Genomic DNA, 9,697 nt, shown 5'->3' with positions numbered 1-9,697 from the left:
AGTTACACCAAACACATCGATGTGAAATATCACTACGTATGTGATCTACAAAATCAAGGAATTGTTAAATTAATACACTGCAACAGTAAAATGATGTATGCAGACATGTTCACGAAACCTTTGCCCAGACAACAGCTGGAATTTCTATTGAAAGGAATCGGGCTTACTTTGGACAGAACAGCTCATCGAGTGGGAGATTGTGGAGCAATTCATAACGGAGGCGATGAGGCTGTACAACTCCCCCCTCACACCCGCTAACTGTGATTGGACTTGATCCAAAAAACAAGGAGAAACATTCTCTCCTTGTATGACTCACTTCTCGCGTTATGCAATGGACAGTAAACAACGCTTGTAATCATCTCTAGATATTTTTTTCTTCATATACCTAATAAATATGTTATTTTGTGTTTGCTAATACAATGATCGTGTTCCTTACCTCTGCAGCTTGGATTACACTTTATTAAGGTAAGAACTTTAATTCTGTTTTATTCATCTGCTCGTCTCGATTTAGTGAAGTTGTAACAGTAAACAAAAATGAACCACGAATACCTTCAACAGTGTCAAAGACCGTTTACTAACTTTTAAACAAATGAATGGAGCTTATACAGGCTGGGCTGCCAAATACTTCGGAAGCTGTGTTCTTAAAATTTTAAAAATACTTTATGTTTCTTAATGAAATGCGTCTGACATTGAAACAGGTTTTCATTAGATGACACCATCGATATGTAAACATGGACCTTCTAATTTGGGAAATGAGGCGCTACAACCAGCGTTTTCTTAACAATTATACACGTTGCAATAGGCAACCAATGTTAAATTTCTGCATGTCTTCCCTACTCCTCCGGTTGTGATGAAGGTGACAGCCGGCAACGCCTCAGAAGAGGGAGAAAACCCGTTTGTGTTAGTCTATTTCTTATAAGGTCTATGTACGTAAAATTATACTCACAGTTTTAGATTAAAAATATTATAACCAATGTGTTAGTCACTAGTTTTCTCACGTACTCTTGCGCTTCATGTATTTGAAAATTGTAATAACCAACATATAATCCGACAGTTGAGTGATCTGATTTAATCAAACTGCTCTGCCCCTTTCAGGCAGAGCGGTGGATTTCTGGAATAAAATGTATTTTCTTCTATCTACTGCTTTAATTTGTGTTTGAATTGTTTCTTCAGTTTCGTTTTCACCGCCAAAGGTTTCAGGAAGGTAATTCACAAATATGATTTAGAATGTGTGTGACGATGTAAGATTGGAGATTGATTCAGATGCTTGATTATTTTCTGATTAGATCTTATTTATGTCTGGAACAAGTGCCAATAATTGAATAATGAAGGTATAGAAATATTTCGTCAGACCTCTTTGGTGTACAACTAAATAAAATGCTTGCGCTAATGAATAAAATACTCCTTATAGTTACCAGTTGGACTTTTCATATGCAAATATTTTGCTGAAATCTAATAATAATTTAGATTTGCTCTCAGAATGTAATTGTTTGTTTATACCTTTATAAACTTTCTTATACATAAATGTTTCCACAAAATAATTACAATACAACAACAACCCTTCTCTTTACTCGTTTTCAAGTTCCCTCGGCTCGAGAACTCAGTAAGGGAACTTCTCACCACAACGCCCACAGTTGGATATTCTGAGGTTACAGCCCAAGTACTACCTAAACATTAGGAACTCAGTGTAATCACATACGTGTCAAAGTATCGGTTATCTCTGACTTCATCTGAGTTGGTAAAGCGCAGCAGACCAACATTAAAGTGCAATATTCGCAGTTAATTTTCCCAATTTTAGCTCTTGCCTATTTTCCTCTTTCTGTTAACTTTTTGAATATCTGATGTGGAGTGAAACGATCCTTAAGTGCTTCGAGTAGTAGTAGTAGTAGTAATAGAGTAAGTGCTTCGAAATTTATAATCCTTGATCCTTTGGTATTTAATTAGGAAATTTCTGTGCGCAAGATTTAGTGTAGAAGTATTTCAGGTTACAGGAAGTACTGCTATGTGTAGTAGAATTACATCATCAAGATATGGAAATCGGTTTTTTAATCTCTCTTTCAGAGTATTCAGGGGAACGTAGATTGCAGTTGAAATTCATGGGAACGTTGATTGCAGTTGAAATTCAACTAGTTGCAAAAAAAAAAATAAATAAATAAAACTTTCAAATTTATTTTGAGATGGTGTGAAAACCGTGTTGATGTGTTATCCAGCTGCATTGACTTATGAGCAGCCCAACAATAGTGATGCTGAACACCGGTTAATTAACAATAACGATGCTGAACACCGAACAATAATGATACTGAACACTGAACTCGATTCTAGACAGACGGGCGGATGGCATGGGCGTTTTCGTGATATGTCCTCTTTTTAAGGAATATACTAAGTAGTTTCCTATAAAAATTCTTCCAAGAAGGCAGACAGTCTCCACGCGTGCTTTGTCATAATCAATTTATACACCTATTATGTTACACAAAGGATCTTGCCAGTTGGTATATATTTGTCTTAAAGGTATAAGTTGTAAGATTAGACAACCTTAGTATTTGCAGCTATAATGTATAATCCATGCATTGTTCTCTCCCACAGACTCTCTTCAACTACGCATAATTAAGTTAATATTTGTTTGCTTGTATGATACACTGCTAACCAAAAGTTCACACAAATATTTGATGTTTTCTAGCATTCTTTGATTGCTTGCTTGTAAGGTGTTGCGTAGATAATGTTGCATGAAGGTAAAATACTTTCAATGTGTTAACACATATATGACTAATCAATTGAGGAAAGGGAGTACTAATGAATTTTGTTTGGCATTGTTATGAAACAAGGAAGGAAGATACTGACTATGAACGAAGGTATTTAGTCAAACATTGCCCAAAGATGTTGCTTTATTTTTCAGATAATGTATTTTAGGTTAATTTATTTACCCGTCTTTGCAGTGCAGAGAAATCTCAAATGTAATGCTTGGCAAAAACCAATGATGTCTTAAATTTCATTAAATGGACAGTTTTAGTAATATATTTCGATTATATCCCCCATTTCTTCACAAAACAAAAGCATTTTACTCACTTTTGGTCATAAAAAAGAAACTGAGAGAAACTAAATAAAAGTAAGAAAGTTATCTAAAAATTTTACCATGCGTTCTTAATACCTCATAGGACATTTTCTTAGTAAAACGGAGTGCGGAATTTATACATATCTCAATAAAACATAGTAGTGGAATATAAGTACATAAATAATTGGTTTCTGTTTAAAAGTAAAAATTTATTACTCCTGCTTCCGAATGATAAAACGGAATATAAAATGCTGAATTAAATTCAGACAATGTTAATTTGCTTTTAAAAAATGAAATTTTAATTTTTTATGTCCTTCTTTTTCAGTGTAAATGTTGCAAACGATTGAAATATTTTCAGAAACATTCTTGTGTCAAAAATATTTCTCACAAATTTATCAAATGAAGTATATAAACGATTCCAAATGACAAAGGAGAGTAAACAGTCAAATGATTCTAAAATAATATAGCTAAACATTTTTTAATGCCCAATCTTTTGCTCTGTAATTCGCTTATTTAAGCATTAAGAGTGCTATCAGGATCACATTTGTTCAAATTTACCGAACTAAAATAAGCATTATTATTATTTTTAGTCCAAAGGGGACAGTTTGACCAGAAGGATTATTATTTTCGTTTTGGCAGTTTGCGTTGATTCATTATAAATGTTATTTAAATTTTCAAATTCTTGCCACCAAATATTATCGCCTTGCATTATATTTAAAGAGATTAAATAATGAAGAACCTGCATAAATGTATGCATGTTTCTGGCATTGTGATAAAACAACGGTAACTAGAGCCATATAATTTTGAATAGCGAAATCCTCCTCCGAAATGGGCATCTGGAATCCCAATGTGGAATTTGTTTTATTATGGATTTCACATTTTGTAAAACTTATTATTTTTTTATATTGATGTATTATATTCTGAGAAATGCAGATATCATCCAAAGTATTGCAAAGAAGTGGTCAACGCAGTATTCGTATATTATTATTATTTCTCCACTAAATTATATAAGCTAGCTTTAAGGAGAGAGCAAGTATGCAAAATTTCAACTCTGTGTTAATTCCTAATTTGCAAGCATCTTGTTCGTTTTGCTTGCTTTTTATGTAATATTTTTACTTAGTGTTCCTCTTTCTAAAAATTAGGGTTTTGTTTAAATTTGGTTTAGTGCATTGCAGATAAAATTTAAGCAGATGCTAGAACGTACCATCCTTTGGCAATACATTTATTAAGTTTCAAATTGTTAAACAAGCTGATGTGATGTGTGGCCATTGTTTCATTTCCCGATTAAAAAACTGTAATACAATATTATAGAAATATATCAAATGAGACACAGTGCTATGTCGTTATATTTATAAACAAATTGATAATTATATATATAATAATTTCGCGTCGTTCACCATAAACGGCGAATCACTTTTCAAATAGCTGCCACCAAACATTGCCTCCCTATGTTATATTTAAAGAAATTAAATAATGAAGAATCTGCATAAATGTATGTATGTTTCTCGCATTGTGATAACGGAATCCTATACCGAATATGGGCTTCTGAAAGCCCTAATTTCGAATTTGTTTTATTATCGATTTAATGTTTTGTAACACGTTAACGATTTTTCATTAACAAAATCAATGGTTTCAAAGCGAGCAATGGCAAGTAAAAGGCGAGAAAAGTAAAAGTTTCTATCACCAGCGCGCGAGACCGTGTGTCAGAATTTCTAAAGATATGCTCATTTTAAATTATTTTGCGATATTGCTTTTGAACTGAATTTCATGGTTTAAATGCGAAGAACATGGTATTTAATAAATAAAGGTAACACACAAAATATTAAAAAATGCCCCTTTGGACGCCTGATTTTGCCGGAATTTTATAAATCATGCCTACCGAGAGATATATATGCTTCAATGCATTGTCATGCGTTGTTAATTGTCATCATTATATGGCAGTACGTATATTGTGAACAAATAGCTTCAATACTCGGCTCCGTGAGCTCAATTTTTTTTTTATCATTACATGTTGGTAAATTCTGCCTTTTTTTGCTTCAAAAATGATTCAGTTATGTTGTTCTTATCATCTGGATAAGGTATTTATTCCTTTAGTTAATCTGCATGCAATACTTGTAGAATTATCGACAATTTAAAAGTTGTATAATAGCGGCTAAGCCTAATTTGTTTACCATAGCAGCCATATTTTTTACATTTGAAGCTTAGCCGAGTAACGAATTAAGTCAGTGTTTGCCTTTTCGGTGTCTTTTTCCCGTACAGGACCAAACGTAAAATTTTACTTTTGTGCACCGAAAAATTCGCCATCTTCCTCGCCCGCCGAATTGCTTGTTTTTGCCTAAAAACTCTAATTTTAATTGGAAAAAATCTTTTTTAAAGTATTTTAACTGAATGTGGTGTTTTTTACTTTTCTATATTTTTCAATTTTTAATGAAGGTACTTTGAAGTTTTCATGTATTTTAGCCTTGCAAGAATTGCATTAATTGGATGAGAAATATATCTCTAATGAAATTAGAGGAAAAACATTTAAATGAAATGCAGCGCAAAATACGTATAAATTCTCTATAAGAAATTCATGTGGTGTACACATCAGATATTTTTTGTTATTTGTTGGATAAATATGCAGCTTCGTGATTTATTGGAGGGCGTGGAAAATTAAAAGTTCTTTTTTTTATTACAGTGGGAGACTCACCGGCAGCCGAGGGATGAAATTGCTGATCACTAGATGTTTGATCCAGTTCCAATCAACAAAGGATGTAGCATGGATTTTCATTGAGACGAAAAAAGAAGAAAATTTGCTGACAAAACTAGATTACTACGGAACACCTTTAAAATACGTTTAAAGGTGTAAAATGCTTAACATTGAAATCTTCAAACTGTTAATTCACTTGAAGAATGTACATTTACGTATATGCTTCAGAATGCATCTCTAGACAAGTTTTTTGAAATGTTCTAGAAGTATAGAATGATCATCATACACGCTCTAAATCCAATTTCTTTAACACTTTCACGAAAGCTCTTGTCGTGAACAGGAAACTGAGCAAAACCATCCATTCATAAAACAACTGCACTTAAGTCCAAAGCCATTTAAACATTATGAAGCTGTTCCTTCTGATATATTAAGGAGTCTGAGTTAGTTTTATGTAATCTTTGACTAAGTGTCTAATACTAACTCAAATAAACTTATAATAAAGTAATAGGGGAGCTTTTGTTGAACAGGGCTTACGTGGAAAATACTTTACAGCATATTATTAATTACTTTCATTTAACAATATAACAAGTGTTAAATATAATAATATTTAACACTTGAAAACGTTCAATGTTTAATGCCATTACCTGAACTGACAATGTGTGTGTGTGTGTGTGTGATTATGGCAAAGCCTCGAGGGCTATCTGCCTGAGGGGAGGGAGGACTTTCTAAGGGAAACTGGCTCATATACACGTGACACATGGGGAAAACCACGAAAACGCCCATGCAGTCAGCCCATTCGCGGGATTCGAACCTCGGACCGAACTACCAGTGTTCAGCGACTTTACCGCTCGGCCGCTGGTGGGCGAACTGACAATGAGAAATAAACGTTTTTTTTGGTTAATTGTTATGAAAGGGACAAATTATACCAGAGTATTATTTATTGGAATATGCAGCATAAAGTTTAAATTCAGCTTGCTACATTTTTTACTACTCCTGTAAACCGGCTTGTACCAATTTTGCTTTTCGTATTTGAATTTGATATTTAATACTCAATTTGGTATTACTGAAATTAAAATTTAAAAATATATATATAGCACTTTAAGACCTTTAATATTTTGATAATATTAATTTTACTAATTGTCGTCTTGGCTGACTTTCCGGAAGCTGAATTTGGAAAAATGAAATCAGTTTTCTATTGCTTTTATAGATTTGGGAGAACTTGTAAACTTTGGAAATGAAATGCAACTGAGTCATTAAAGAAACACGTTTAATATATCAATACTCAATCATTAATTTTAAAATAATCCTTTCTGAAAATCTTAGCAGTAACTCTGATCTCATAATACAGATAAGGTTTACTAAATGATGTTTTGTATTATTAAAACTTAGTTTTATTCAATTAAATATAGCATTTATAGATGAAGTGCTGATTTATTTATAAAGGATTAAGAACGTAAAATTACTGGTCATAAGTGTTTCTTTCAAGTTTGTCCTTTTGCATTTATTTACGTCTTCAAAACCTAATGTACCAATGCCTTTGATGTCACAATTTTTGTTTAAAATAATGTTTTACCCCAGGCTACCTAAAACAAAGGGAATTTAAATGAACATAAATGTAAATATCATATTTAATTTCATGATTAAAGTTTATTATTACTATTGATAATTAACTGAAAAGAGAATTCCTCCTTACTTAAAGATAAGAAGGAGGATAAAGACCATGTCTGAGATGCATTTTAGTTTTTGTTGAATGGAATTTAAATTCCATTATTAAAAGCTTTCTTAGAAGTCACTATATCTAATTTATGTTTATCTTGTTATTATTGATTTTAAATTGGCTGTTGAATTAACGTGAGATACATCAAACCAAAACATTAGACACTGCTATATAGTATACTATACGAATTAGCAAGCAATTTTTTTTCGAAAGGGCGAAGAGTTATTAGAGCATAGTTAAACAAACGAAGTTTTAAAATCATTTGGAAAGAGCAATAAAATGTTTGTGAAGTTTTAATATAGTTGAAAAACTCTACCAACAAGTTCTAAAACCACCGCTTTACCTGTAAGAGGCAATGCAGTTTTATTTAAAAGCACATTTAAATACTCATACGTTATTAATCCAAGACTTTTCAAAATTTTTATACCACAAGAAGAGAATAAAATACTGGTGGTCAACAATTTAGCAATTATTCATATTAAATATTAGACGGTTATTTTGATTTTAAAATGTATTACTTCTTTGAATTTCTTTGCTTGTATCAACAAATTCGATTTCCCGCTGAACTTATCCAAACTGGAAGCGCATATATTGACTTAAACACAAAACTAAGTTTGCCAGTTTTGCATTTACCACACAATGTAGGTTTGCTTCTCTTTCGTTAAATATTAATAATTAAAATATATATCTTATATCTTTTAGATATATATAAAAACTAAAATTTAAAATTAAAAGCTGAAAAAATATAAAATCCTAGGAAAAAATTTAAAAAGATTTTAAATTTAAAGCATATGCAACTATTAAATTTTAGAACCAAGTAATATGTAAATCGAAAATGTTAATAAAATATATTGACATTTCTTACAAATATTTTGAACTAAATAAAATGTGAACAAATTTAAGCTAATAAAAACTAAGTATGCAGTATATGAAAATGTAAATTAATTATTCATTTTAATGCTTCAAATCGAGTCGTAAAGGGCGAATTATTTAAAACATTAAAAATCGAACTAGAGTACTGCCTCACGTTTCTTTCCCATTTATGTTTTTAGCATCAACAAATTTTAAAATAAATAAAAAAATTAATATTAATAATAAATTAAAAGATAAAAATATATGCATATAGATTGTTAGATATGTAGACGACAATGCAGGCGATAACCTGGAATATATGCAAGCGCACTTACAAGTGATAATATTATGTAATGGAAGCACTATAAATTTTAGGAATTCAAATCCGAATATCAGGCATTAAACTCAACGGCTACGTACATCAAACAGCAGCAAAATTTTAGAACTTTAAAACCTCTTCTCCCTTTGGATAAGTAAGCAAAGAAGAGACTTCGTTAAGCATGTTTCCTGGGCAACACAAGGCGTAGTAAAGACTTCGCAAAGTAATTCGGCGTTTTGCTATGAGGTGGAGTTATATCTTGTGACGTCTGTTTTCTGTAATGATAACTTCGTTCATAAATTAAACAAAAAATGGTTCTTTTGGTCTACCAAAAATGCTTACTTTCCGGATACCCGCTCTATGCACTCTCATTGCCGAAATGGACCGTTATCCGCGCAGTAAAATAATGTGTAAATACAGGGTGATTATAAAGTCCCGGACCCATTTTGATGTTTAATAACTCATAAAATCATGAAGATATAAACAAACTTATGGCATTTATTGATGGAATAACTTATATATTTTTTCAGGTTTGAATATCTTTACTTTTGTAAATATCGTTTGCGCGTGTGGTTAATTTCAGATAATTTCATTTTCCAGTCTACATATCTGTACTTTTCTAAATATCGTCTGCTTATTAATTGCATTTTTCTCTCTTTTGTTTTTGGCATCTTTCTGGCATTGTTAATCGCCATAATGTGCGCATATGGGGATCCGAAAACCCCCATGAATACCGTGAGGCAGAAATGGATTCCCCAAAGGTTAATGTGTGGTGTGGACTAATTCACGACCGAGTCATTGGGCCTTTCTTTTTTACAGAAAAGACGGTCTCATCAGTCGTATACTTAGACATGTTGGAAAACTTCATATTTCCACAACTAGAAGAGCTTCAGCCACATGTTTTTTGCAACAAGTTCGTAGTTCTTTGAATGACCATTTTACAGGAAGATGGATTGGGCGAGGAGGTCCAATTCCTCGGCCACCCAGATCACATGATATAACGACGCTAGACTTTTTTCTTTGGGGGATTTGTAAAGAACAACACTTACAGTAGGAGAATGTCGAACACTA

General features: G+C 32.1%; 1 long non-coding RNA gene across 1 annotated transcript; it reads left to right on the top strand.

Annotated features, from left to right (window-relative positions):
* The first annotated feature begins 324 nt into the window (after window positions 1-324).
* LOC146995577 (uncharacterized) lies at window positions 325-6,283 on the top strand. Its single transcript, XR_015043241.1, has 2 exons — window positions 325-465; window positions 5,727-6,283. It is a non-coding gene; the product is annotated as an uncharacterized LOC146995577 (long non-coding RNA).
* Window positions 6,284-9,697: the final 3,414 nt, after the last annotated feature.

The sequence above is a fragment of the Stegodyphus dumicola genome, chromosome 9 (assembly GCF_044657685.1).
Source record: "Stegodyphus dumicola isolate Sdum_Otavi_A_Nest chromosome 9, ASM4465768v1".
Lineage (NCBI taxonomy): Eukaryota > Metazoa > Arthropoda > Arachnida > Araneae > Eresidae > Stegodyphus > Stegodyphus dumicola.
This window is presented reverse-complemented; position numbering and strand designations above follow the sequence as displayed.